At 45.0% G+C, this 26,125-nt stretch overlaps 1 protein-coding gene and 1 pseudogene across 2 annotated transcripts in view; both read right to left on the bottom strand.

Annotated features, from left to right (window-relative positions):
• Maml3 (mastermind like transcriptional coactivator 3) overlaps positions 1-26,125 on the bottom strand; it is a 410,584-nt gene that overhangs the window by 362,912 nt on the left and 21,547 nt on the right. The gene's annotated exons all lie outside the window — the stretch shown is intronic.
• On the bottom strand, positions 25,771-25,941 carry LOC130866128 (U2 spliceosomal RNA; annotated as a pseudogene).

Below are 26,125 nucleotides of genomic sequence, written 5' to 3'. Positions count from 1 at the left end.
TTAGATCACATTTATTTTTCTTGTTTACAAAGCTTGTTATTGATAGAGAATAATGAACAGTGGCCTGCTTAAACACTTTCATTGACAAATTAATAAGTGAGCATGTAACTCTGGGGAACTGTTTGAGGAAAACAAGGAGGCAAAATCCAAAACCTTGTCCCATGTGGTCTAGTCTACGAGACATCAATGGATATGCTGGCCCACTGATGTCAAGATTATGAGATTCTTGCAGGACATTTGCCCATTAAGAAAATATAACAAGGGGCAAGAGGAAAGGTTCGGTGGTTAAGCACCCTGGTTGGTCTTCCAAAGGACCTGTGCTTGGTTCCCAGCACCCACACAGCAAGCAGTTCACAACAGTCTAACTCTAGTTCAAGGGAATCGGATGCCTCTTTTGGCCTTAAAACACTCAGGGACTCACACAGACACATAAAATTAAAATATTTTCAGTAGTTGGGCGGTGGTGGCGCATATCTCTAATCTCAGCACTAGGGAGGCAGAGGCAGGTGGACCTCTGTGAGTTCGAGCCCAGCCTGGTCTACAGAGTGAGTTCCAAGACAGGCTCCAAAGCAGCACAGAGAAACCCTGTCTCAAAAATAGATAGATATCTAGATAGGTATCTAGATAGATAGATAGATAGATAGATAGATAGATAGATAGCTTCCAAAAATATCTTGTAACAGCTGAAATGTAATTCGGTTGGCACAGTGCTTGCCTGGCATTCATGGGCATTTGGCATCCTCAGTACCACAGCAAGTCTGAAGTCTGCTTGGGATACAGAAGACCCTATCTCCAAATAAATAAATAAATAAATAAAAAGAAAACAAACTTACACCAGAATATGAAGTGGCTATGATTTTCCAAACTCCAACTAGACTTTAAATGATCTACTGTTGCTGTTTTTCTGCTTCCATGCTTCTGATGGCCCTTAGCTGCTAATCAACAAATAATCACAACACTCTGCATTAGGTCACATGATCAGGACAGTCATCTTTAAATGAAGGAATCTCTTGTCATCTTTTTTTTTTCTTTTTCCGGAATATTTTTTCTTAAAGCAAACTTTCTTTTCTTTTTTTAAAAGGGGCCCCTCCTGAAACATGTAAACACACTGGGGGAGGGAGAAAGCTCAGATTAACTTTCCATTTCCTGTTTTGCTCTAAAATTCCTTCTCCTTGATTAGGCATCCCTTGCTTGGAGCACAGCTAGATTGACTGATCCTGCAGCACAGTCCCTATGGTCACAGAGCCTGTTCCTTCTCACTGCTCTCAAGCTTCTGCAGTCCCATATCTGAGTAACTGACTCTGGAAGATCCGGAGTAAATAAATCTCCTTCCATGATTTGTATGGTAAATCAGGACTCCCATGTCCTAATTCAGCAGAAGAGTGGTATGTGTGTGTGTGTGTGTGTGTGTGTGTGTGTGTGTACACATACACACAGACAAGGAAAGTATAAAAGCCAAGAAAAAAACATACTTATACCACTGTGACCTTAACTCTGGTTTCTTTATATAAAACTAGGAAAAGAGGAACAAAAAGCATTTCCAAGCACTGGGTCTTGACTTTTTATTGATGTGGCCATTGGAAACACATAGAGGGTACCTACTTTTTAGCTTGACACTTCCTGGAAGTAGCTGGCCTTGAACGCACAGAGATCCGCCTGCCTCTGCCTCCCAAGTGCAGGGATTAAAGGCGTGCACCACCACCACCCGACTTTAGTTTGACACTTTAAGTGGCTTCATTGCTTTTTTTTTTTTTTAGTCTGGTTACAGTTTTTTAAGACAGGGTCTTACAAAGTACTATCAGTTGGCTTCAAATTCACAGTAATCCTCCTGTCCCAACATCCCAAGGGTGGGGAGGGTGGGACTCCAGGTGTTGGCCACTGTGCTTGGCTTCACAGCTCTGTTTACCCTCTCCTTACCCATAGGCTTACTAATTGTCCCGACTCTTTGGGAAGTGCCAGCAACCAATCACAGCTTGAGAGCAAACTGGCTCCTTGGGTTGAAAGAAGACAAGGTTGGGCAAACAGCGGGGGTTAAATTCTGAAATAGATCTGAAGACTGCTGTCTTCGTGGAAACACAGCAGAAATGTGTGAACAGTACTGATGGACGGGGCAGTCTCCACGGTGGTATAAACCATGTGGTAACACTTTTTCTATGAGTGTAGATATGGCTCCATGGTTAAAAGCTTGCATTTCTCTTTAAGAGGACCAATGTTCAGCTCCCAGCATTTGTGTTGAATGGGCCATCGGCTCTCTACTTGTTCTGCCTAGCAATTCCTTCTATTTCACATCTGACCGGCTAAGGAACAAAACAGGTCTCCTAAAGTAGGAAAAAGCCTCTGACAGAATGAAGAAAGGAAAAAAAAAAAAAAAACAGATGACAGTGGGGGAATGAGAAGGCAGTAAGAACAATCACAAATGGAAAGAAAACCAGAAAAGAAAACCATAGAGGAAGCGCACATGCAAGTCAGCAACTTGAGCTTGTAAGACCTCAGAAGTAAAACCATAAGCATGGGCTCGAATCCCCAGTCACCAATGTGGTCAAAGACATACTGGACTTAGCCCATGTGTATGTGGGTGTATGTTATACACGGGAGCATAAACCACACACACACACACACACACACACACACACACATTGTTCCAGGATATACTACCATCTCATCCTTTGGTGGTGGGCCTTCATTCAAACTATCTGCTCATTCTGGAATTCCCTTTCATGGTCACCTGACATTCCAATTAGCCACTGATTCTCCCCTCCCCCTCAAATAATCAACTTTATCTATCCTGAGATCCTCTCGGACGCTCCATGTCCCCTGATTGGTATTCCTGGGTCTACCACCATACTTAATAAGCTGTGAAACACTTTGTTGTCTTTAAAAAAAAAAAAAAACTGTTATGTTAGTTCCTTGAAGGCAAGGGTGCAGCCTGTATGATCTAAAACCCTGCGTACAAAAGGCAGTATGGAGTCTGGACTCAGGAACACCGTATTGCATCTTGGCCCTGTTTGGTAACCTCCTTCTCAAGATTTTTTTTTTTAAGACTTAACAATCAGACTGCCTGACACACAGTAGGTACTCCACCACTATCAGAATCAACTGCCTTCTGATTGACAGGACCCAATGGATTCACCAGCTGGCACCTGCCCAGGGCACATGGGTGGATTGTAATTAATCGCTAATACTCTGATCTGTTACTCTCCAGTGCAAGGTAGAGAATTCACCTCTTTCTAACTTAAACCTGACTACCGACAAACACAACCGAAAATGGAGCCACACCGTCTAACGTAAATGGTCTTCGGGGGTGCCCACCCCTTCTGCCTGACTCGCAACAGACTAGCTCCGCCATCAAAACCTCGTTTTTGGTTTTACTGTCTCTTCTTCCTCAAATGTAACATGGAAATGGAAAGTTCTACATTTTTCTTCTTCCAATCTTTGCATGGCTATTTGAGAAGTGTAAAGCTAGTCTTGACTTGTCGAGACGCAACCTCTCACACTCTCAAGGCCAGGCCCTAATCTGTTAACGTTGCAGGGTTTCAATTCTAGACATTCGCTGATTTTTAAGGCAGAAGAGAAGAGTCCTAAAGAAAATGGGGAAGAGGCAGGAAGAAATAAAGAAGTTGGAGAGTGGGGGGGGGGTGGTATCGCAACTGTGCTGGACCAAAGGGAAACCCTTCCTGGGTTCAGCGTGTTCCACATTCCATGCAGTGTGCGCAGTAGAGTGCGGATCTAGCTGGATGAAGCTACAAGAGCCCTACTGGAATTTTCCTGTAAAGGTCCCTTACTAGGCCGGCCATCATTCAGTGACACTCGCTGACAAAACACAAACTCAGGGTCTGTCGATGTCCACCACAGGCCAACAAAGTCTGAGCAACGACACTGGCGGGCCTGGCAGCCTTGCCTCTTCCGAGCCACTGCGTGATCACATGAGATCAAGAAGGAAACAGAAAGACATAATCTTAAATACGTATGCAGCCAGTCAACACCCGGAAACCATTTTTTTTTTAATACTCCACTTTTATCTTGTTAATAGAAAAGTAAAAACCCTGGCTTCCCTAGCATTATCAAGCAGCGCTTTAAGGAAAACCGTTTCCTTGACCAGGCTAGCTTTTCTCCGGCTGATCCTGTAAACACCACTAGCAAATTTTCCTCAATGCCTCTAACATATTTTCACTTAGCATCAGTTTGATGTATAAGATCTGACAGCCCAGCAGTTACAGGCCACCTGCATCACTGTCGCCATGACAACAGTGAAAGACAATCCATGATCCCATACCCTGGTCACCCGTTTCAATGCAGCTTATCTGTCCAAAGCCACTGAGTCTAATGGAAGAGTAATTACCATCCTCTACTCATTGTCAAAATTCCCTCCATATAATGCTCTTCAAAATTATTTTATCCCTCTCACATGGCTGCTTTGCAAAAGGAAAAAAAAAACAGAAAGAAAAGAAAAGAAACCTTGAGTGGAAAGGGGGGAGGATGGGAGAAAGAGAAGGGTGCCACTGCCATAAACGTAGCTGGCTGCATGAACTGTCCCTGCGTGCGTAGCCTTGGGGACACCCTGGCCAGTGAGAGAGCTCCAAGAATGGCCTTGGCTCACTGACTCTCATCTGAAGGTTTGGAAAAATCTGGGTCAGGAAATAAGACAAGTAACCTTTCCCAACACAGCCCTACACAGGAATCATGATCCCTCAGGACCTCAGGCAGCAGGCGAGGAGACACTCAGCGACCTGGAAGTCACTGAGGCTGTCCATGAGAGTGCTTTAGCCCCTGCATGACTGTCCAACTCTTCCACCCAGGACGACAGCTTATTCTTGTTGGTGGGTACAACCCTGTCTTCCTAAAGAGCCTTTTAAAAATGGTATTTGAAAGTGACCTTTGACCTGCAAACACTACTGTGGGAAAATCTTTAGGAAAGAAGTGTTTACAGGAAATAGGAATCCAATTTAAAGCAACATTAAAAGTCACATGGACTTGCAAAGCAAGTTCCAAAGGAAAAAAAAAAAAAAAAACTGGACAAAAGGGTACAGGGTGAGATAACCCTGCCGTAACTCCCGCCCAGTAGTGCATGTGGCTTGACCAGCCAGGGCTATTAACTTCCCAAGAAAGTTACAGGGAGTGCTCTCTAGTTGCTGGCTAACAAGAAAATACTTCCATTAAGAAAAGATAAGCAAATTTAAATAGCAAAAGAAACCCCAATCTCTAAAACGACAAAAAGCAAGATAAAAATCTAAGCATAAACAACGAATTCTTAAATTAGTGTTTACGTGCCTGTCAGAATGCAGTTGACATGTTATATTTATGGCTAAACCTGACAAACCATAACCATAAAACTTGTAACCAGCTGTCAAAACATTCCAGCTATGAACTGACATTAGGGAGGCTAAATGTATTAAACATGGCGATACAAACACACAGCAAACCTCTGCAGCGCCTCCTTTGAAAGTCTCGTCCCACAACACCTGTCTTTGGTGGCAGGGTGGGGGAGTGGGAGGGTGGGAGGGAGTGGGGGTGGCCGTTGTGTCTTCCCTGTCATCATTGTCAGCCTTCTTACCTCTCTCTGTCATCAGAGTTTGGGGCAGAAGAAGAAAAAATGTTGAGTTGAACCTGAGGTTGAGCCACCTAATGGGAAAATGCGATAGGGGTGTGCGTGTGTGTGTGTGTGTGTGTGTGTGTGTATGAGAGAGAGACAGAGATCGTGCGTGCACAGGTACATGCGTATGTGCATATGTGTACAAGCCAGGTATATTTCCTCAGGTTGGCATTCACCTTGGTTTTTGAGGCACGGTCTCTCACTATTACCTGGAACACAGCAATGTGCCATGCTGGCCAGCCAACAAGTCCAGGCTATCTGCCCGTCTCTGCCTACCCAGCACTAGAATTAAAAGTGTGTGCCACACCACCGGGCTCACTTTAAAGTAGGTACTGAGGATGATCTTGGGTCCTTTTTCCCACTGAGCCATCTTTCCAGCCAAGTTTGCACACATAATCTTCTACAGGGCATGGTGGATATAGATGCTTACAGACACACTGGCTGTTCAGCTACCTCTGCTCAGATCAACTAATACATGTCTAGAACATTCCAATCAGTTCTGCCAAGTTTAACACTAAATGAAACATATTAATATAATTATTTGTGACTTTCATTTGGTTTTATATTTCTCCCTGATAGTGGAATTTCACAAACAAAGCTCAGATAACAGCTAGTGCATTTGCTTACAGCGCTTGGGAGGCAGATGCTGCCAGATCTCTGAGTTAGAGGCCAGCCTGGTCTACAAGGTCAGCCAGGGCTGTTACACAGAGAAACTCGGTCTCAAAATAAAAATAAAAATAAAATCACCACCACCAACAACAAAAACTCAGATAACAAAGACTAGATAAAAATAAATGTCTTGATAGCACAGAACTGGGGGCTCAAGCTCCCCTGGCAATATCATTTTCCATTATCCCCACTGTGAAAGGAGACCCAACGTATGTCAATCTTCCAATAATGTCTTCTGAAATTTTGACCTTGAAAGGGTCTCCTTGTTCTAAGACCAAACTTGGACACTGGCTCCAAAACCCCCACTTAGGGATATCTGTACCCCACAACCAATGGAAAAGGAGAGGATGTGATCTCTTCTACCACCTGCACTTTTGTGTAACCTGGCCATCATTGCCCTGGCCAAATTCAGAATTCCTTTGTCTTTTCAATCTGACCTTTCTAACGACTCCCTCTGGCTGGGTCTGTTCGTCATTTTCATCATGAGTAGATGAAGGTTACTCTTTCTTTTATAATAACCCAGAGGTATTTCTATGACCTGCCTAGTGTGTCCTATCAAGAAGCACCTGATGGCTGGGCATGGTGACACCTTTGATCCCAGAGCTCTGGAGGGAGAAGCTGGTAGGTCTCTGTGAGTTCAAGACTAGTTTGGTCTACATAGTGAGTTCCAGGCTAGCCAAGGCTACAAAGAGAGACCCTGTCTCAAAAACAAACAAAAAAGGTACATAATATTGGCGAAATTAAGTTGGATCATTTGACTAAAGTGATAGCTTCCAGATTACCCTGTTATCAAGTTATTAAGTTTGCCTTTGTAATTAAAAAGTCATCTGTGGGTAGATATTTTGAAGCTCTGTAAATGCTTTGATCCTCATCAAATATTCACTTATCAATCCTGCACACACCGATGATTTCAGAATTCTATTGCTCCTTTTTATACTTACTACCGGCTCTCAATAATTGCACTCAACTCCCATGTATTTGTTCTATCAGCTTCTGTGGAATATTCCTTTACACCGTATGAATATATGTCACTATGATTGGTTTAATAAAGAAGCCGGTAGGTCAATAGCTGGACAGGATAAGGTTAAACGGGAGAACCAGACTACGGACACAGGGAAGAAGAAGGGCAGAGTCAGAGGAGTCTAGAGCTAATGTGGAGCATCTCCATATTGGTTATTTGGGAACTGACGGGCGGGAAAAAAAAAAGTCTGCTTACAAACTTTATATCAGTATGGACTTAGGGATTTATATTTTACTAAATTGGTTATTAATCCATTACAATATCTATTATGATGATCACATCTCTCAATCTGGCCAGTAGGAGCCCATCAATCATCAATCAATCAGGCCCATGACCCCTTGATCCATTGACAATTCACTCCACTTTGTAGCTCACAAAATTAGTCCGGGTTCATGCTGTCTTTTCCTTGCCTGGATCCAAGAGTATAGCTATTCCTCCAGGTTACGGTCTGCATCTTTTGCACGCCTTTAATCCCAGCACTTGGGAGGCAGAGGCAGGCGGATCTCTGTGAGTTCGAGACCAGCCTGGTCTACAAGAGCTAGCTCCAGGACAGGCTCCAAAACCACAGAGAAACCCTGACTTGAAAAAAAAAAGCAAACAAACAAACAAACAAACAAACAAACAAAAAAGTGCTAACGTGATGCCTTCCAAGACTATGATATGAAGACATTCAAGAGTGCGATGTCAATTTCACTATCAATATCTTCAATCTAGACTGGAGGGGTCAATCTGCAGAAAGAGCAGAAGGATGTGTCCAGATCTACAATCACTGTACTTCGTTACTGGTCACACAGCTGAGCTGTGAAGGTCACAGGGCAGCTAAAGGTCAGACCGGGGGAGAGTTAACTGAGGACATAAAGGTCAGAGTCCCAGAGCCAGGGTACAAGATGGTGAGGGCAAGTCTGTCCTGGAGGGAACCACAGCAAAGGCTCATTTCAGATCGGTGTCTCCAGGAAGGACAAGTCCTCTCCAAATTATTCCCCAGATGCAGCTTGCCTCCTCCCCGAAACAGCACGTGGTCCCATTTTACACAGAGATGCATAGTCACGTGTGACTTATCTGCTGGGGAGAGAACACTTCTATGTCCTTTTCAGAACAACAGCAGAAAAATGACATCATCAAAGAACTTCCACATGAAATTCGTAAGCAAGCTGAGTCTGGTTTCCTTCTGTAGTGAGTGTTCCACCCTTCAGGAGCAAAACTGCGAATGAAAAGCCAAGCGTGGCAGGCCCTCTGGTCCCTCCCAGAGCTTGTGAGTGAACAAGACAGAAGCTCACCCTTCCCTTGGCCCGGGTAAAAGCCAACCTCCGCTCGGCACTTCAGCTTCTGGCCTCGGATGCCAGGGCTTGACAGCCAGGGACTGCTTCCTCGGTAAGGCCAGTCATGTGGCCCCTGAGTTGGCCCGGATGACTCAGACCTCTCAGGTTCGTCTCCATTACGTAATATCAAGGCTGTTGCTACTCAGTGGCTTCCAGTACAACCCTCGCCATCAATACAAGAAGGAACACAAGCAGGACTTCCACCACAGCCTGGGAACACTGTTTGGTATGGAGAAGAGAGTCTGACTGGCTGCTGTTCAGTCAAGTTCACTTGTTTGTGAATTCCAACCTTGCACCCGAGTACAGCAGAGCTATAGCTAGGACACCTAGAGCCAGTTCAATTGGGCGGGTGACAAATTCTCATCCAAAGTCAGATGGAGTACAGGTTGACTCGGGCTAATGGTGCCAGCATGCTGCTCTCTGACAGGGGTTATACCTACCATTCCTATTGTACTTTCCTGTTCTCCCAGCCACTCTCAATCATCCTACACTCACAACACACAAGCCCCACTCTCTCCACTCATTTCCCTCAGTCTGTGCCGTGGCCACCGCTATTTCCTACACCTGACACATCTCTGTCACGTCCTCTGCTAGGGGGGACCCTACACTTCTCATGGTGCACAGTAATTGCGGACAATCTCCAGTCCCTCTACGGCAGCCCTCACCTGCCTGTCTCTGCCTTCCAAAGCAGAACGAAATCACTCTGGTTTCTGTGTTCCCAGAGACTTTTCCTAAGCCAATCAGAGCCCTTATTGCCCCGTACTGTGGACAGACCCGGACCAATCGCCCCAGTGACGTCAGTCGGAGGCCCCACCTGCTCGTCTGTGAATTTACTGTAGTCACTTAGTACCTGGCACCCAGGGCGCTTTCAAAACCTATTTGCTGAATAAAAGACTTGTGTCAAACTGCAAGAGTTCTTTCTCCTTTCACCTAGGTAGAGGCTTACCTTAATTAAAATAAAACTACAATATTATTAGGTTATAAAATCATATAACCATATATAGCTGCATATAATTACAGTGCAATCAAGCCTCTGGTATTTTTAGGTGTTTCCTTCCCCGAAAACCTCCCTGAACTATTTTTGATAAAGTACTGATGAATTTCTACTCAGTAAGTTTAGTGTTTGTGTTTTCTTGTGTGTTTATATGTGTGAGTGCATGTGTGTGTGAAAGAGACAGCTACAGAGAGACGGGGAGAGGCAGGGAGGCGAGCGAACACAGGCAAACACCTGCAGTATGGACGACAGGGGACAACCTGGGGTATTGATCTTCCAATCTTCCCCTTCCACCGTGCTTGAAGCAGGCTCAAGGCTCAGCAGAGGTCAGCATGCCAGGCTCTCTCCATAGGCACACAGGAGTTGCAGACGGGATTCGAACTCCAGTCTTCATGCTTACACAGCAAGCATTTTTTACCCTCTGAGCCATTTCTTCAGCCCTCTGTTTGCTTTTCGAAACCTTTGTTGTTCAACTATGTAAGCGGAATAATGTAATAAGGCCCCATTACCTAGCTTTATTCCTGGCCTATATATCCTCATCCATGTTTAATACCTATTTTCCTTTCCCATATTACATTAAAGAAAATTGCACTCATTGCTTCCCGTCTGTAAATATTGTAGAATGTACCTTTAGAAGTTGTGTTCCTTGCTGCAAAATACAGCCATGCCATGATTAGCACATCCAAAGAGAATTCAGTAATTATCCCTAACTGCACCTGATATTCACGAGTGTGGAAACACCTATCTTTTCCTTTCCTTTGCTCTTAGGTCTTCAGCAAGGGCAAGACACTGTTAGTGCATACAACCCACAACGAGTTTTCTTGTTTAGATAAAAGTCCCAATCTCAGATCTGACACAGCCACACCATTCCCCGTAGCTCACTTCAACACAATCTGCTAACTACATCGCCGGAACTGCGTTTAGCATTTGTTTGTACTGCACAGATTTTTAACATCATTTGTTTCCAATCCATTATTTTTCTATTCCAATATTTTACCCCACGAAGACTTTCACACTCGAGTTCACGCTACTTCTGAGTTCTTCAAAGCCACTCACAATCCTTTTGTTTATTTGTTTGTTTTTCTTCCTCTTGGAACTCAAGTTCTCTCAATGAATACAAATGTTTCCACTCTCAATTTGAGTTTTTAAAATAAAACTGTGGGTAAAGGGAAAATGCGATTTCCCCGACAATTCCTGAACAAGTAAGGAATACATAACTATAATATATGCCTTAGTAAATTTAACTAAGCATACAAATGAATACACACAAGCAAATGTTTCCATCAACAATAGCCCATGTCAGTGCAGGCAAAAAAAAAACACCATCCAGATGGCTCAAGGAAGGAGGGGGCACCCACCAGGATGGCTCTAGGGAGGAGGGGGCACCCACCAGGATGTCTCAAGGGAGGAGGGGGTGCCCACCAGGATGGCTCTAGGGAGGAAGGAGCACCCAGCAGGATGGCTCTAGGGAAAAGGAGCACCCACCAGGATGGCTCTAGGAAGGAGGGGACACCCACCAGGATGGCTCTAGGGAAAAGGAGCACCCACCAGGATGGCTCTAGGGAGGAGGGGGCACCTCCGCTGACGACAGGATTGATATGCAGACTCACAAGCAAGCTCCCTTCTTGCTGACTCTAGACATGCATAAAATGCCCCTTGATCTGGAATAGGAAACAGGTGCAAAATGCAAATGTATCCAATTTATGAGTGGAAATATTTCTGGAAAAGGTGCACATATTTTTATGGGGCAATTTCACCATTAGATGGATTTTAAAATAAGTGTTTTGTGAAGTTGAAATTAACATATATTCCTTTACAATTACGTGTGTGTGTGTGTGTGTGTGTGTATAGGATGGAGGAGGATATGTGAACATGAGTTCGGGTGTCCTCCGAGACCAGAAGAGAGTACCAGATCCCCTGGGAGCACCTAACTGGGTATTGGGAACTAGTTTGTACTCTTTAACTACTGAGTCATCTCTCAAGCTCCGAGTTAAATTCTTAATAATGCAACAATCATTCTTTTGAATTTTGCATTTGAAATGTGCCACTTACGCACCTGTCAACCTAAAGATAGAAAATAAGTACCAGCTTAACCTGCTTGGAAGAAAGGTGGTGGAGAAGCCAACTATGAATTACAAATATTTACTAAAAATCCAATCTGCAACATACTGGCTTGGTGGCTTTATTTCTTGTTATTTTTTTTTTCCTTGAGATTTGCAAAGGATGATTCTTAATTAACAAATGTAATGGGCCAGCAAGATGGCTAAGCAGGTAAGGGCACTTGGACCTGCATTTGACCCCAGGGATCCACATAGTGGAAGGAGAACCAACTCCATATAAAACTTAAAAATTGAAATAAAAGTACGGTAGTGAATAGGTTAAATATAAGACTCCCAGTCTCTTTCTGTTTGTTGATATAAAAGGCTGTGTTCCTGCTTGGCATGGTGGCATTTGGGAGGCAGAAGCAGTTGGATCTCTGTCAGTTCTGGGTCAGCCAGGAATATATAATAAGATCCTGTCTTAGAAAAAAAGAAACAAGAGAAAAGAAAAAGGTGTATTACAGTAGCCACAAATTATGAGCATTCAGACATATTAATGGAGTGATACTGTGCTCCCAGGATTCCTTGATTGTTGTCATCTATTCAAGTCAACTTTATCCTATATCCAGGATCACCAGGGAATGGAGGGGTTCCTTACTCAAAACTAGTCCTATAGTGTGCCCACATCTCCTCCTGGGAAAGATACCCACGCAGAAAACATTTCCCCTGCATGTTTGGTGTGACTGAGGGACGTGAGAAATCAACAGGCAGTCTGTTCTGCTTCAATGCAAGGGCGGGATGCGATAACACTGAACACAGATCGTCACGCCGAATCAACTGCTTGGCTTCAATGCTGTCCCGATGCCTTGAAAGACAGTGGTCCGTCTAAGCCCAGACGCCAGCCCCACGGCTGCCCAAGTTGTCATTCCCTCCATCCTGGGCAGCTGTGGGCTCTTGCAGACAAAACCATTAGAGCTGGCTGACACCCCACAGGGCAGGAAATGAATCATCGCTTTACTCAACCGAAACTGCAGCAGGTTTTAAGGAAGCTAAGCACAGTCGACCAAATTGAATCAGTAGCACTTAGCTGGTAAAGAAGTGTCGAGGGACTGTGACCAATGACAAACTCTCAGGGCGGTTTTTTTTAGCAAGCACAGGAGCTTCCCATCAGGTACCACGTTGACTGCACGGCCTACCTATGGGCCCCTGCGAGGACCCTCGGCCATGCTGGGTACCTGTGTCAGGTGAGGCGCATGCGCAGGAAATCGAGCATAGCAGGCTCAAGCTGCCTTTGGGTTTCAGTGGAAAAACAACAAAAAGGTCCGTTTCTTCCTTCCCCAAATTAAAAAGTTCTACATTTTGTTTTCAAAATGGGGATCTGTCTCATGTGAACTGAGGTGAGTCTTAGATCTTAATACAAGCCAAAATGGGAATTAGGGGGAAGGCCATTATCTTCGATTTCCTTTACCACAGCCTGAAAGCAAACATTTGTGTGGCTAATGACAGCGATCCAAACACAGTGAATTTTCTTAAACATGGGCTATTGTCTTCCTGCTGAAGCTGCTTCTCCATTTTCACTTGTACTTGTATCTGCTGACCACACACAAAAAAACTAATTTCTACAACTAAAGCTGGGTTTAAACGCAGCGTTATGTTTTGTGCGCATTCTTAATACAAGCCTTTAAAACTCTGATTTGCAGAATATTTCCCTAACAAAACAAATCAGGTGTTTCCTAGGTGACAAGGCAAGGCATTCCCAATTAGAAAGAAGTCTTTTCTACCACCTTCGTTTAGAAATTCACAAAAAAATACATCTAAGTCGACAGATGACAGAAATTGGCTTAATCTAATTTTTCCTCTCCAAGTGGCACAAAGGTACAAGTTAAAAGCTTCCAGCGAGGTCTCTGGTGGAGTTATGATCGGCTCAGGTTAGCAGAGAAGCAGAACAGGTTCTGTGAGCACGCCTCACACAGCTGAGGTCACTAGTTCACACTCAAGAAGAAAGCTACCGGGCCAGGGAAGGGTTCCACTGGTGAAGGCTCTTGCCACAAAGGTTGGCTGCTTGAGGTTGCTCCCAAGACCTGCATGGTAGAGACAACTGACTCCCACAGGTTGCCCTCTCCCCTCCAAATGCGGACTCTCTCTCTCTCTCTCTCAAAAAGATATTTTTTTTTCTGCAAAAAACCAAGACAATTCAATGTAGTCCTTAGGTAATCTTAGGTTAAAAACCCACAGCAAGCCCTTCTTCATTCCACAGCTAGATAGTCACCAAGAAAGATGGGCTCTCACCAGGCACAACCTGTGCATCTAAACATTTAAGGTTTTTTGTTGTTGTTGTTGTTGTTGTTTTTTTTTTACCATTTTTCCTAATATACTCAGTCTTCTGAAATACTAGCCATGGGCTGGGGCAGAGGATGGTGACAGAGCATTTGCCTAGCGTTCGTGAGTTCCTTCTAGAAACGATAAGAGCAACAACAATGATAAATAGTTATGAATTCAAAATACAGAACCAGGCTTCCCGGGTCTGAGTGAGAGGCCTGCCACTTCCTAACTATAGAATGTCAGTCAAGACACACAGCTTCCCTTCTGCTCAGTTTCCCCAGCTGACAACATCCCTGCCTCCCTGGGTAGCTCTGAAGATGGAATGAGTCACGGAGTAGGTGGTTACGTAGAGTCTACCATATTATAAATGCCACCTGAGTATCACCCGAACCACGGGTGAGGGTCGGGGATTAGAAAATGACTATGACCATCTTCCTGAAGGAGCTCTACTCTGTCCCAGTGTTAAAAGAGTGAGTTCCTACCAGGACAAGAGTATATAACACTGAAATAGTTCCCAAAAGCCCCAACTTATTCCTACAGGCAAGATTAACATTACTGCCTACTATACCAGGTAAAGAGAATCCAACAGTCTCAAGTTCCAAAAGTGGCTTCCATAGAAGGCACTTCCAAGCCAGGTGCCATGCTGATTTTATTCTCTCTCACTCTCTCCCACGTACAAAGCCTAGAAGGACACAGCAGGAAAGGATATGGGGGCGGGGGAGTCCTGCATTCAAGGTGTCATCATTTAAACCAAACCAATTATTTTCCCCAAGGGATATGGGAATAATGTAGGTTTGTTATGAAGAAAAGTGGTTGACCTCATACATATTCTAATTTTCTAACGTTTGAGGACTTGGGGCATGCTAAGCCCACGCTCTGCCCCTTGGCTACACCTCAGCCCTTCATACATCTACTAACTGGGAAAAAAAAATCTATAAATGTATTTCCCACAAAATTCAAGTCCAAAGCTAGGTGTGGCATTAGGGTGTTTTCAGATTTCAACTAATTAGGTCAACCTCAAGATTTTGTCAGTCAGAAAAAACAGTGGTGGTCATGACATAATCCTTTCTAAAAGGCCACCAGAAGATGTTACTGCAAACAGTTTTAAGAGGCCCCATAAGCAGGAAGAGAAGAAGGTTCAGCCCCCGAAGTCTCATGTAAGACAGAAATCAATTGAATTCCACTCGTCTGATACCTTCTTGGATATTCATTTCATATTTTCCTTTCTCCACCCTCGCAATCCACTCACACACAGACACATTAATCTCTTGCATTTTGTTGCATATAATCCTGTTCCCACAGTTCTAATTTTAGATGTAGTTAGTTCACCAGAATTAATCTTTTCCCATATAAAGACTGGTCACAGCTACAATCTAATAGTTTTTCCTTAAATCTTTCCCCTCTCATAAAGAAACACAGCCTATGTTATTAACCAGTCCTTTTGTTTAGAAATTACCAGCAGCCTACTCATTCCCAGAACTGAAGATTACAGAAAACTTAAGTTTACATCTCTACAGCATCCTTGGGAGCCAGTTACAAGGCAGTGGTCTTTGGCCATTATTTTAAAAAAACACACAGTGGTTTTAAGGAAACGGTAGTTCTAGTATCAAAGGAAATCTTTTGGGCTAAAACTCTGAATCTCAGCTGAAGGACTGGCTTAACCTTAAGCTTCTCATAGTGCCTGCCTATTGCTAAGTTTACAGACAAGACCCTGTCCCGAAAGGCTGGCTGCTGGATCCACTGAAGAGAGAAACGCCAAGGAATGGCCATCCTCATCCAGACACATAATGTGTGATAAAGAGGGGTTCAGAACCCATGTCTGGGTGAAGGTGTAAGTCACAAAACAATCCCACAGTTTGGAATTATGATTAATAAAAGGGTTATTTATTTAAGGGGGAAAAACAAAAACAAAAACAACAAATAAACCATAAAATTAACTACAGAATCAATTGTGAGAACGAACACACAGATGACAATGTACACAATATCTGAAGTCTGCAAAAGTATGCTTTAATTTCATAGCATGCACATTCGTCTCTAAAGAGCACAATTGTGGGGAGAGGGAGGGAGGGAGGGAGGGAGGGAGGGAGGGAGGGAGGGAGGGAGGGAGGAACGGAGGGAGGGAGATTAGGAAATAGGTGAGAAATGACTCAACTTGTTTGAATATGTGTCTCCCTCCCTTTTTTTCCCAGCCCCTCTCTCCTCTCAACTTTCTCTATAGCTTCCATTTTCTGGCACCTGAGTCTAATTGAGTCTGTGGCATCTCCTTCAGGGCTACTGTATAAAAGAATGCTGGCTACCTGAAAGGGAGCATCACACTGGCAACCCACATTGCTTCCCCATCATTTAGAAGGGAATGAGATGTCATTTTCACACAGCCAAAAATCTTACATTCAATTTGGAGGAAGCAACACCTTCCAGAGACTTCCGATTCCTTTTTGTCTAGAGACTGCCTATGTCCTCTCAACAACACAATACAAGATGAGGGAGCGAGAAAGTGCCCAGGCACAAAGGGGCAGAGGACAGGGATGAATCCCACACCTCACCACGTTTCCTGGGCTGAAACCAGGCCAGTTTGTGCAGCCCTAAAACAAGGACCGCTCTTCTCGCTCTGGTTCACAGTCAACTCTAACATAATGAGCAGGAAATGAAAAGGTTGGAAATGAAAAACTTACTCCAATTTTTAAGAAAAGCCCAATTTGAAGTACTCCAAAAATCTCTAAACATATGCCAGCAATCATCCTCTCCTCTCAAACTTTCAAGTCCAAGATCCTTCCTAAGAGACAGTCCTTTCTTCATCCACCAGACCCTTACAGTTGCATCAGCTCTTTCTCTCCACATCATCTTATGGCTGTTGGAGCATGTGTCCTGTTGATGTTGTTGCTGTTATTGTTCCTCTTCCTCCTCCTCCTCTTTTCTCCTCCTCCTTCTCCTCCTCCTCCTCCTTCTCAGAGTTTCTCTGCATTAATAGCCTTGGCTGTCCTGAAACTCGCTTTGTACACCAGGCTGGCCTCGAACTCAGAGATCCGCCTGCCTCCGCCTCCTGAATGCTGGGATTAAAGGCATGCGCCACCACGACCAGCCTGGAGTGTGTGTCTTGATCCCCATACCATGTGTGCTCTGTAGTGCACTGGTCAGCACCAGGAAGTCAGTTCCCATAGGGATGAAATAGACATTATGCTCATACAACCTCTGAGACACCCCTCTTGATGGGCTCCCAGATACATCCATGACAGAGCTCAAGGTACGTCTGTGCAGTTCTAGCAGATTCTGAAGGCAGTTCCAAGTTCTTAATGCAGCAGTGTGACTTCCTTACCGCTGAACAAGTCGGCCTGGGAGAATTGCTAGGCTAGGCGACCTCTCGGCCATTTCCAAGTTTCTCTTAACTTGAAAGGATGTTACATCCATCAGTGACATTTATCAGAAAAGCTCTCTCAAGGGCCCGAAGACCCACACAAGCCTTTCTTCAGAATCTGGGGGTGTACTCAATTATAGAATTCTTGCCTAGCATGCGTAAGTCTCTAGGGTCCAACCTCAGCACTCCATTAGCAGGGCAAGGTAGCCCAGACTTGTAATCCCAGCACATGGGAGATGGAAACCAGAGTTCAATGTCATCCTTTACTACAACAGTTGTTCAAGGCCAGTCTAAGTTAGAAAGACTATCTCAAAAACAAAATAAAATAGGAGAAATTGCCCCTGAAAAGCATAGTGAGTTCTAGGCCACAGAGCAAGAATCACAGAACAGAATCCCAAGCTTATCTTTTAAAAGGTGGGTTGCTGGGACTAAGGATGCAGTTCTGGAGTACACGAGCCTTGAAAGGAGGGAGGGAGGGAGGGGGAGGGGGGAGGGAGGGGGGAGGGAGGGAGGTCAGTGATCATAGGACTTTGTTTATCATATTCATCCTTTGCAAGGATTCAAACTGCATTACACATAATTCATATTCATGTATGTGCATGCATAAGCTAATACAACTCCTTCCTAGGTCCAGGAGATGATACATGTCTTAATGATGCAACACCAGGCTTTGATTTATTGGATCTTATTTTAAGATAATGATAAAAGGTTAATATTATCATGAGCAATAACACTTGAGCCCGGCAGTACCCTGGAGGGCAAGATCTCATCTCCATAGTGTAACAAGTGCATGGGGTTGAGACGCACAGTGCAATAACAAGAACTATAAGACCATAGAAACGGAAAATATTCCTGTCCCCAAAAGCCAAGCCACCCCTTGAAGGGAACCTTCCTGGAATGTGAGATTCCCCTACAGCCTTCTTTTTCTTCTCACTGTGCCTGCTTGTCTGCTGTGGGAGCACATTCTGTTCCTTCAGCCAATAGCATTTAAGATACGGTGCTGTGGGAGCTCCTTTAGACACCTTTAAGATACCAGCCCACTTGGGCGTGGTCTCTTATACTATAAATGCAGCTCTTATACTATAAAGTGTGTGCTCACTCTCTTGCTTCCGGCTCTCACTTCTGGCTGCTAGACTCTGTTCCTGTTCCCCCCCGTTCATACAGAGGACCATTTTCTAGGACAGTGATCTGTAAGTCTCCCCTAAATACATAACCCTTTATTATTCACAATTCTGAATTAGTGTGGGATTATTTTGTGACTTCTGCCATCACTTGTCCTCCCCAGTCAAGTCTGGCTTCTGATCTCACTACAGCCTTCTCAAGGACTGCCAATCCCAAGTTGAACTTGATCCTTGTTTCATCCTGTGACAGAAGTAGCTACCTTCTCCTTGCTTTTCATGATCATGGTAACCATGACCAACTGTACTTTTCCTTCCTCATCTCCCAAACCACACTGAGTACTATGCTTCCCAAGGTTCTGTCCCCACTCTCCTCCCTTCTTGCTCTATGTAGCTAGACATCAGCTCTGAAGCCTCAACCATCTGCAATGCCTCTTCATGCCAGTCAGTCCTCTGGGCTGAATTCTAGACCTGTGCATCCAAATATTGCTGATACTCCTTCACAAGATACCTTCAAGAAGCTCATTAAATAAAATGTGTTCCTGGTTACATGTCTCTTCTTCACATAGAAGATTGCTCTTTTAGTTCCTAGGTTGGTAACAATGGAAAGCTAAGGATGACCCCAATTTCTTTCCATCCTCCCTTGTCTAGTCAATGAGTTTCTTACTGAATAGTTCACCTTCATCTCTACCTACCACTCCTTGGCTTCAAGCCTTCAATGATTTTTGCTGGAATATTCAAGAATACCCTGACTGGCTTTCTTTCCTAGCCCCAAATCTTTGATTCAAAACTATCTTTCATATGGTCACCCGGTGCCTTATCTAGAGTCTAATGAATGCATCATTCCCTTGCTTACAATCTTCTTCTGTTTTGTTTTTTTTTGTCACCTATATCAAGAGTTCAAGTCCTGAACACAGCAGAGAAAGCCCCCAGCATCCCAATGCCTGTCTATCATCCAGCCTCTTCTCCCACCATATCTCTCTTCTCTATCTGTCTCAGCACACCAAATACTCCTGGTACCCTGCCAACTCTGTGTTGTTGTCCATGTCCACACACACACACATACACCCGAACCCTCCAGTTGTGTGCAGTGCTTGACACTGGCCTACACCCACTGCCATATGGTAGATAGCAGTATGTAGTGAGTCTAAAATGAATGACACAGAGAGAAGTATGAGAGAGAATGTGGACTCACATGGGAAGCCAGAACTATGGTACCTAAACATGCTAAACCCTGATGTGTATAGAAAAACAAAAAAGCCAGCCAAAGCTTATTTCCCTCCTTCCCCACTCCCCTCCCCGCCTCTCTCATTGGTACCTGCTGAGCCTACCATCAGAAAGCACAGAAGTGGGCATCCTGGTGATGTGCCAAGAATAACAGCCTGTATTTATAGAAAAGTGCATTATATACCCAGACTATCGCTGAAATTTCTACACAAACTCCATCTCAGTCTTCCCATACTCTACCGATGGGGAAACTGAGCCCAGACGGAAAGTACCTTCACTTAAAACACTCAACTTTAGCATGAAAGAAGGAACGCACGAGAATGCAAGCCAGAGGCACACATGTCACTTGTGCGCACATACACAGGCATGTGTTTTAGCGGGTTCCCTGATTTACGTGCACACTGAGCGCCAGGCAGGAATGACGTGACAATCTGCTGTACCGACAAGCTTTTGAGCTACTGTCCCACCACATAAAACGAGCTGCTAAATGACTGTCGCTGCCCTCGTCCAGTTCCTCACTCAACATCAGCAGCACATCAGACAGCTGCTCCCTTCTCTGCTGGGGCCCTCTGCCTGTGCCCTCGCTCTCTCTGTCTCTCATCTATCCATCTTACTTAACAGCTTGCATGAAACCGCTCCTCCCACCGTTGACTGTGAAGAATTCTCTAGAACTCTGAAAAGGCAAGACTACTTCTTTACAAAGTAAGCATTCATTACCCCAGAAGGTGCAGAAGCAAAGAAATCCCCAATGGCTCCAGAAGGTTCTAGATACCATGAATGAGTGAATTAGCAGAAAGCACTGAACTTGGACAGGAACCTTTGTGCCAAGTATCCTCATGGACGCACTGGGTGTTTGTCACATCTAAAGGAGTGTCAGCTCCGCTCAGGGCTCATGCCGAGCACACGTCAACACTGAAAACAGGACTGGGCACTCGGAATCAGTGGCTCTGGTCCTCTGAGTATATGCTCAAACGTCAACAAAATTTTGATATTGGTACTTTAAGAGTAGAGGCAATTGATGGATTGGACCAACCATGAGACCTACCATCGCAAGTGGACCACAGGTAGGACCAGCAACAGAACAGACACCTGTACAACTTTGAAGTTTAGAGCAGAGACATCAGTCAGAGGACAATGACAACAACCAGAATCTGGGGGTTACGGGGAGATCTCTATGAGTTTCCCCCAACCTTGTTCCAGTGGCACAAGAAGAAAACTTTCCTGAGTCCCCGAACTGTTAGTAGCATCCCTGGGATGAGAGGTAATAAGTCACAGCAACTCAGGAGCAATGTCGCTGGTTTCTACTACTTATGATAGCCAGGACAAACAACTGGAATTCTCTGAGACTCACTAGCCTCACTTTTGAAATGAAAATAATAATTACAACAGCCACAGGATGACATCATAAAAGTAAAGGGACATTCCTTATGAAGGGCTGCACACAGTGTCTGGCATGTGAGTTCTCTGTTACTTTTCAGATGGCTAGGATGGTGGGAACCCCTTCCAGGCCACGGTGAATGCTAATAGCCACCTGGGTGCTGTGCACACCAACAGCCTTCCACACGCCCACACTCCAGTTTCAAGGTCAAGCCTGCATTCTACCTGGAGGGTCCTGCACAGTCCTCGCAGGCTGAGATTCTTGCAGGAGTTTTCTTTCTCCAAGTGAGCCTTTTTGCTTTAGGCAGTTTGGAGCATCACACCCAGGCCTCCTACAAGCTAGGAATGTGTTCTAGCACTGAGCCACACCCTGCGTAGCTTGAAACAATTATTTAGAGATGACTTTTGACTGTGGTATGTATCACCAAGAGGCAAAGGCCAAAGAGTAGGCAGAGCTGTCTGTGTGGTTACTTCCGGGACCACTGGGATGGTGGGCTGAGCCACTGAACCAGAAACATAGAAAAGAAGAAGAAAGAGACCACCAGAAGGGCAACCACGGGAGCCAAAACTCAACTGGTCATTTAGGATGAACAAAGAACCCTGTGAGACTCACTACTGCTGTGTGATTCTGTGAGGCAGGAAAGGTACTGGTCACACACAAAACCAAGTATCCACTGAAGATGCCAGACACCAGCGACATACAGCTACTAGAGGCAGGCACACCTCAAATGTTTTTGCTTTTCAGCTGTTGCCTGGGACACATAGCTTATCCCAGTATCGCCTGTGTAACAGCCAAGCAAAGAAACAGACACTAAACTCCATCAGCTTCCTTGAGAGAACCCCCCTTCCAGAGATAACCCCCCTCCCCCTGCCGCCATAGACTTTGAGATTGTAAATATACTTGTTCTAAAATAACCTTAAAAAGAGATCCTGGATAAAAAGGGTATTTTTGACAAAGGAGACCACTAAGGACAGGAAAGGATGCGTGTCCTCAGAACCGGCTGGATAGATACACTGCTTTAGAAAACTGTTTGATTGTTGGGTTAATACAAACATGCTAATGTAGGACACTTTTTAACACCTGTGTTTATGTGTGCATGTTCACGCTCATCTGAGTACAGATGCTGACATGCTACGGCACATGTGTGGAAGTCTGAGGGCAACCTTGGGTGCTGGGTCTTGCCCTCTCTGATTATTTGCCACTGAATATGCCAGACTAGCTGGCCTGGAAGCTCGCAGGTATTCTTCTCTGTCTGCCTCCTGTCTCACTGTAGAGCTCTGGGATCCCAGGCACATACTACCAAATGCTGCTCCCCCCAGATTCGGGGGATCTGAACTCATGTCTTCACGCCCATGTGACGAGCATTTTACCCACTAAGCTATTGCCCTAGCCCCAAATTCTTAATTATCTTAGAACATATGCTGGCCCACCTGTTAAGAAAATAAACTTCAGCTTGGCGGTGGTAGTACACGCCTTTAATCCCAGCACTCGGGAGGCAACGTCATTTGTGTGCATGATGAGTCCTTGAGTCCTCCGTGCTTTCTCACGGGCCATACTCACAATTTTATCCTTCTAAAATAGGAGGTTGAAGCAGGAGGATAAAAATTTCAAGGTTATCCTAGGCTATCTAGCAGGTTTGAGGCTGGCCTGGAATACACTCTTCTCAACAAAACAAAACATATTTTCTAAAGAAAGAAAGAAAACAGGTGTGATCAGTATTGTTTGAAACAGCTACCAGTGAGGCACAGAGAGTGAAAGGCCACCTGAAGGTCACTGTCATCTCTACTGCAGGGGTCTATATGAGGCACTTGGAATACTAATGTTTTTTAAAAGCATAAAACTCTTGAGCTATTTCTTGCCTTGATGGAAAGGAGGGGTTTACCTACAAATCACTGAGAAATGGCATTTACAAGCACACTTTGGCTTCACTCTTAGAGGCAGATGGGGACAGAAACCCTAAGACCCTGGAAGAAAAGCATGCAGGCCTAGGGAAGGGGCTAGAAGATACTAGCCCTGGAAGACTTGAGACGACAACCAATGACCGTGCGATGAAGCCCAGTATCACTGTTTGTTTAAAAAAACAAACAAACAAAGAAAACAAAAAACAGTATTGCCAGGGCCTCGTGCTCATCAATCCTGGTATTCTGCAGGTTGGGGCAGAGGATCAGGAGTTCATGGTTAGCCTAGATTACATAGTTGTTCAAAGTTGTTCACCTCAATTATGTGAGCCCTGTCTCAGAGAGAGAGGAAGAGAAGGTGCAAGAGAGAATTTATAAGTATGGTCTGTTGGATATAACCCTCAGTCACTTGAGTAGGAGGTTCTGCTTCCCTGTGGTCAGGGTAGAGAAGACCACAGACACTCTGAGGATTTACGGTAGCACAGCCTGGATACACATTACCAAAAACTTGCCTGTCGTAAATTGCGTTTATGTTTGCTTTTTCCCATACACAGGGTCTCATGTAATTCAGGCTGGCCTAGAACTCCCTATGTAGCCATAGTGGCTTTGAGCTCCTGACCCTGCCCTCTCTAGCTCTAGATTGATGGGCTCGCAGCCATTTGCTCAGAGATTCACGCCCATCAGTAAGCACCCTGCCAACTAATTGTCATCCCTAGCCACGAACCTGTTTCTCACTTACTGTAAAGTAGCCCGACAGATCAATCAGATCAAGCCATGAGTGCTGTGGTCCTCAGAAATTAAGCGACTCCATCAAAGTCACACAGTTTGAGCGACAGACCCGAAGTAAACCTGAGTCCCCGGCTCCCCATATAATACACTTTTCCTTACACTAAACTGCCTTTCCCCGGTGGCAGTGAGGGCCACAGCGGTTTTGACAGCGGGAACGTTCTTTATATGTGATCATCGGACATTCTGTCGACGTGACAGAGATTAACACAGCTGTCAAAAGGAGACAGTGGCCGGGGAATTCGCAGTGGGGAACCCCGAGAAGAGGCCAGGAGGAAAAGGAGGCAAGCCACTAGCCTGGCGGATCTCCTCAGAGACCACACAGGCTGCGGTGTCCTTGTGTGTGACACCACAGGGCACAAGGTGACGATCCTCGGGAGAAGGATGGGTGAGGGAAACAGAAAACAGGAGCAGTGCTCTGCTTAGAGCAGGGTCCCACCTCCGCAGCTGCACTAGCGGAAGCACCTGCGGAAGGGCAAGGCGCCTGGGACTCACGTAGAACCACACGGATGCCTTCAGAAAGGAACGCCAAGTGCGGCTTCCACGCACAGTCTTTAAGAAAAGTAGGGGGAGAACCACTTCCTCTCCCCATTGCAAAAAAATCAATTCTTGCTAATGAATAGTCAATATCCCAACGTCTGCAAGCATTCTTTGCTTTGATTTATTTCACTATCCCCCTTCTCTTTCTTCCTTGTAGCTCTCGCCTCTGCGGTCATCTCTCATCCCCCTGAGCCATCTTCACCATCAAGTTCAGGAGCAGCAGTGATAACTTGATGTCGACAGATAGAGAAGATTCAGCTGTGATGGCCTTCACTCGGACTAGACGTACTTTTCGAGACCAGGTTTCTTTCTGTAGCCCTGGCTGTCCTGGAACTCACTATGTAGACTAGGCTGGCCTCGAACTCAAGAGATCTGCCTGCCTTTGCCTCCCAAGTGCTGAGATCAAAGGTGTGTGCCACCCTGCTCTACAGCTTCTAATTGCCCTGTATAGACATGCATGCTTCAGAAGTATGAAGCTTAAGAACAGCAAAGAAGGGGCTGGAGAGGGGGCTCTGTGGCTATCAGCACTTGTTCTTGTAAAGGAGCAGGTTCGATTCCCAGCACCATATGGTGGCTCACAGCCATCCAAAACTCAAATCCAAAGGGATCCAATGCCCTCTTCCTACTTCCACGGGCATCATGCATGCACTTGGCACACAGACATACATGCCAGCAACACAGTCACACATAAACAAAATGAATAAACAAACAAACAAAAAGGAAGGCCAGAGACAGTGAGAGACACTTCCTTACCGGCTCTCCCATTAGAATAGAGCTGAGCAAGAGAGAGACGTGGGCGGGGTGGATGAAGAGTGCCCTTTGGAATGCAATGGCACCAGATCCCATACTTCACTTTCACACAAACCTGGCCTCTCCAAAGGAAAGGAAGCAAGAAAGCAACAGCAACGTGCAGGCAACCACAACTCTTGCAGCTGCGCAGGCAAGAGGGAGAAAAACACCTCTTGTAACTTCCTCTGACCTTGCCTGAGAACTCTGGAGTTTGGGAGGCTATTAGAAAAAGGTTAAATGGGAGAGCAGGTAATGGGATACCAAGAGGCCTGTGTCAGGGTTGTTTGAACAGTATTTGGAAGCAATTGCTATTGAGAGCTGGTGACCACTTTAAAGGGCACTGGGAGAAAGCAGAGTCTGCAAGAAAAGCCTCCTCGGGGCCCTGGGAGCAGGCAGCTGGAGCCTTCCAGCACTGTACAAACATCCCCGGAAACATCGGCTCTCCGCTCCTCCGTCCAAGATGACTGGGTACGCACACGTTCAACATATTTTCCTGTGTTGTTCTTGGCATCCGTTCAGTTTGGGAAGTATGTGGCTTTACAGACATAACTGCACATCCCCCTGTCTTCCACTGTAAACTTTGGAGATCTGAGGTCTGTGTCTTTAACTTCTTGTTGAATTTATTCAGATTGAAGCTGTCCACCAGTTGCTTAACATTGTATCAGTGAGATCCATTCAAAGTGTGAGTACTGATTGTAAAAAACACACTGCCGGGTCCGGCATGGTAACTTATGCCTGTCATTTATCACGCAGTGGGCTAGGGTAGGGGGATCTGGAACTGAAGGCCAGGCTGAGCTACAGAAAAAGACCCTGTCTCGAAAATAATAAAATTTGTATAATTTAACTGATAAGAACAGACACTACACTTGATTTTAGCCAAAAGGCCGAGAAGCGATGAAATTTGTATTATTTAAAAATTAGTAAGATAAACTTTTCCCAACGCTTAAATTCATTTTCTTATCAAAGTGATAGCTCTGCCCAAAGGAACTTGTGCTGTCAATCACAGGATAATGAACATGGACCACTAAACTATCATATTGGCTTAATGTATGATCGCGACATATAATTACCCAGTCCCCA

The sequence above is a fragment of the Chionomys nivalis genome, chromosome 24 (genome assembly GCF_950005125.1).
Source record: "Chionomys nivalis chromosome 24, mChiNiv1.1, whole genome shotgun sequence".
Classification (NCBI taxonomy): domain Eukaryota; kingdom Metazoa; phylum Chordata; class Mammalia; order Rodentia; family Cricetidae; genus Chionomys; species Chionomys nivalis.
The sequence above is the reverse complement of the archived record's forward strand: the minus strand, read 5'-3'. Positions and strand labels throughout refer to the sequence as shown.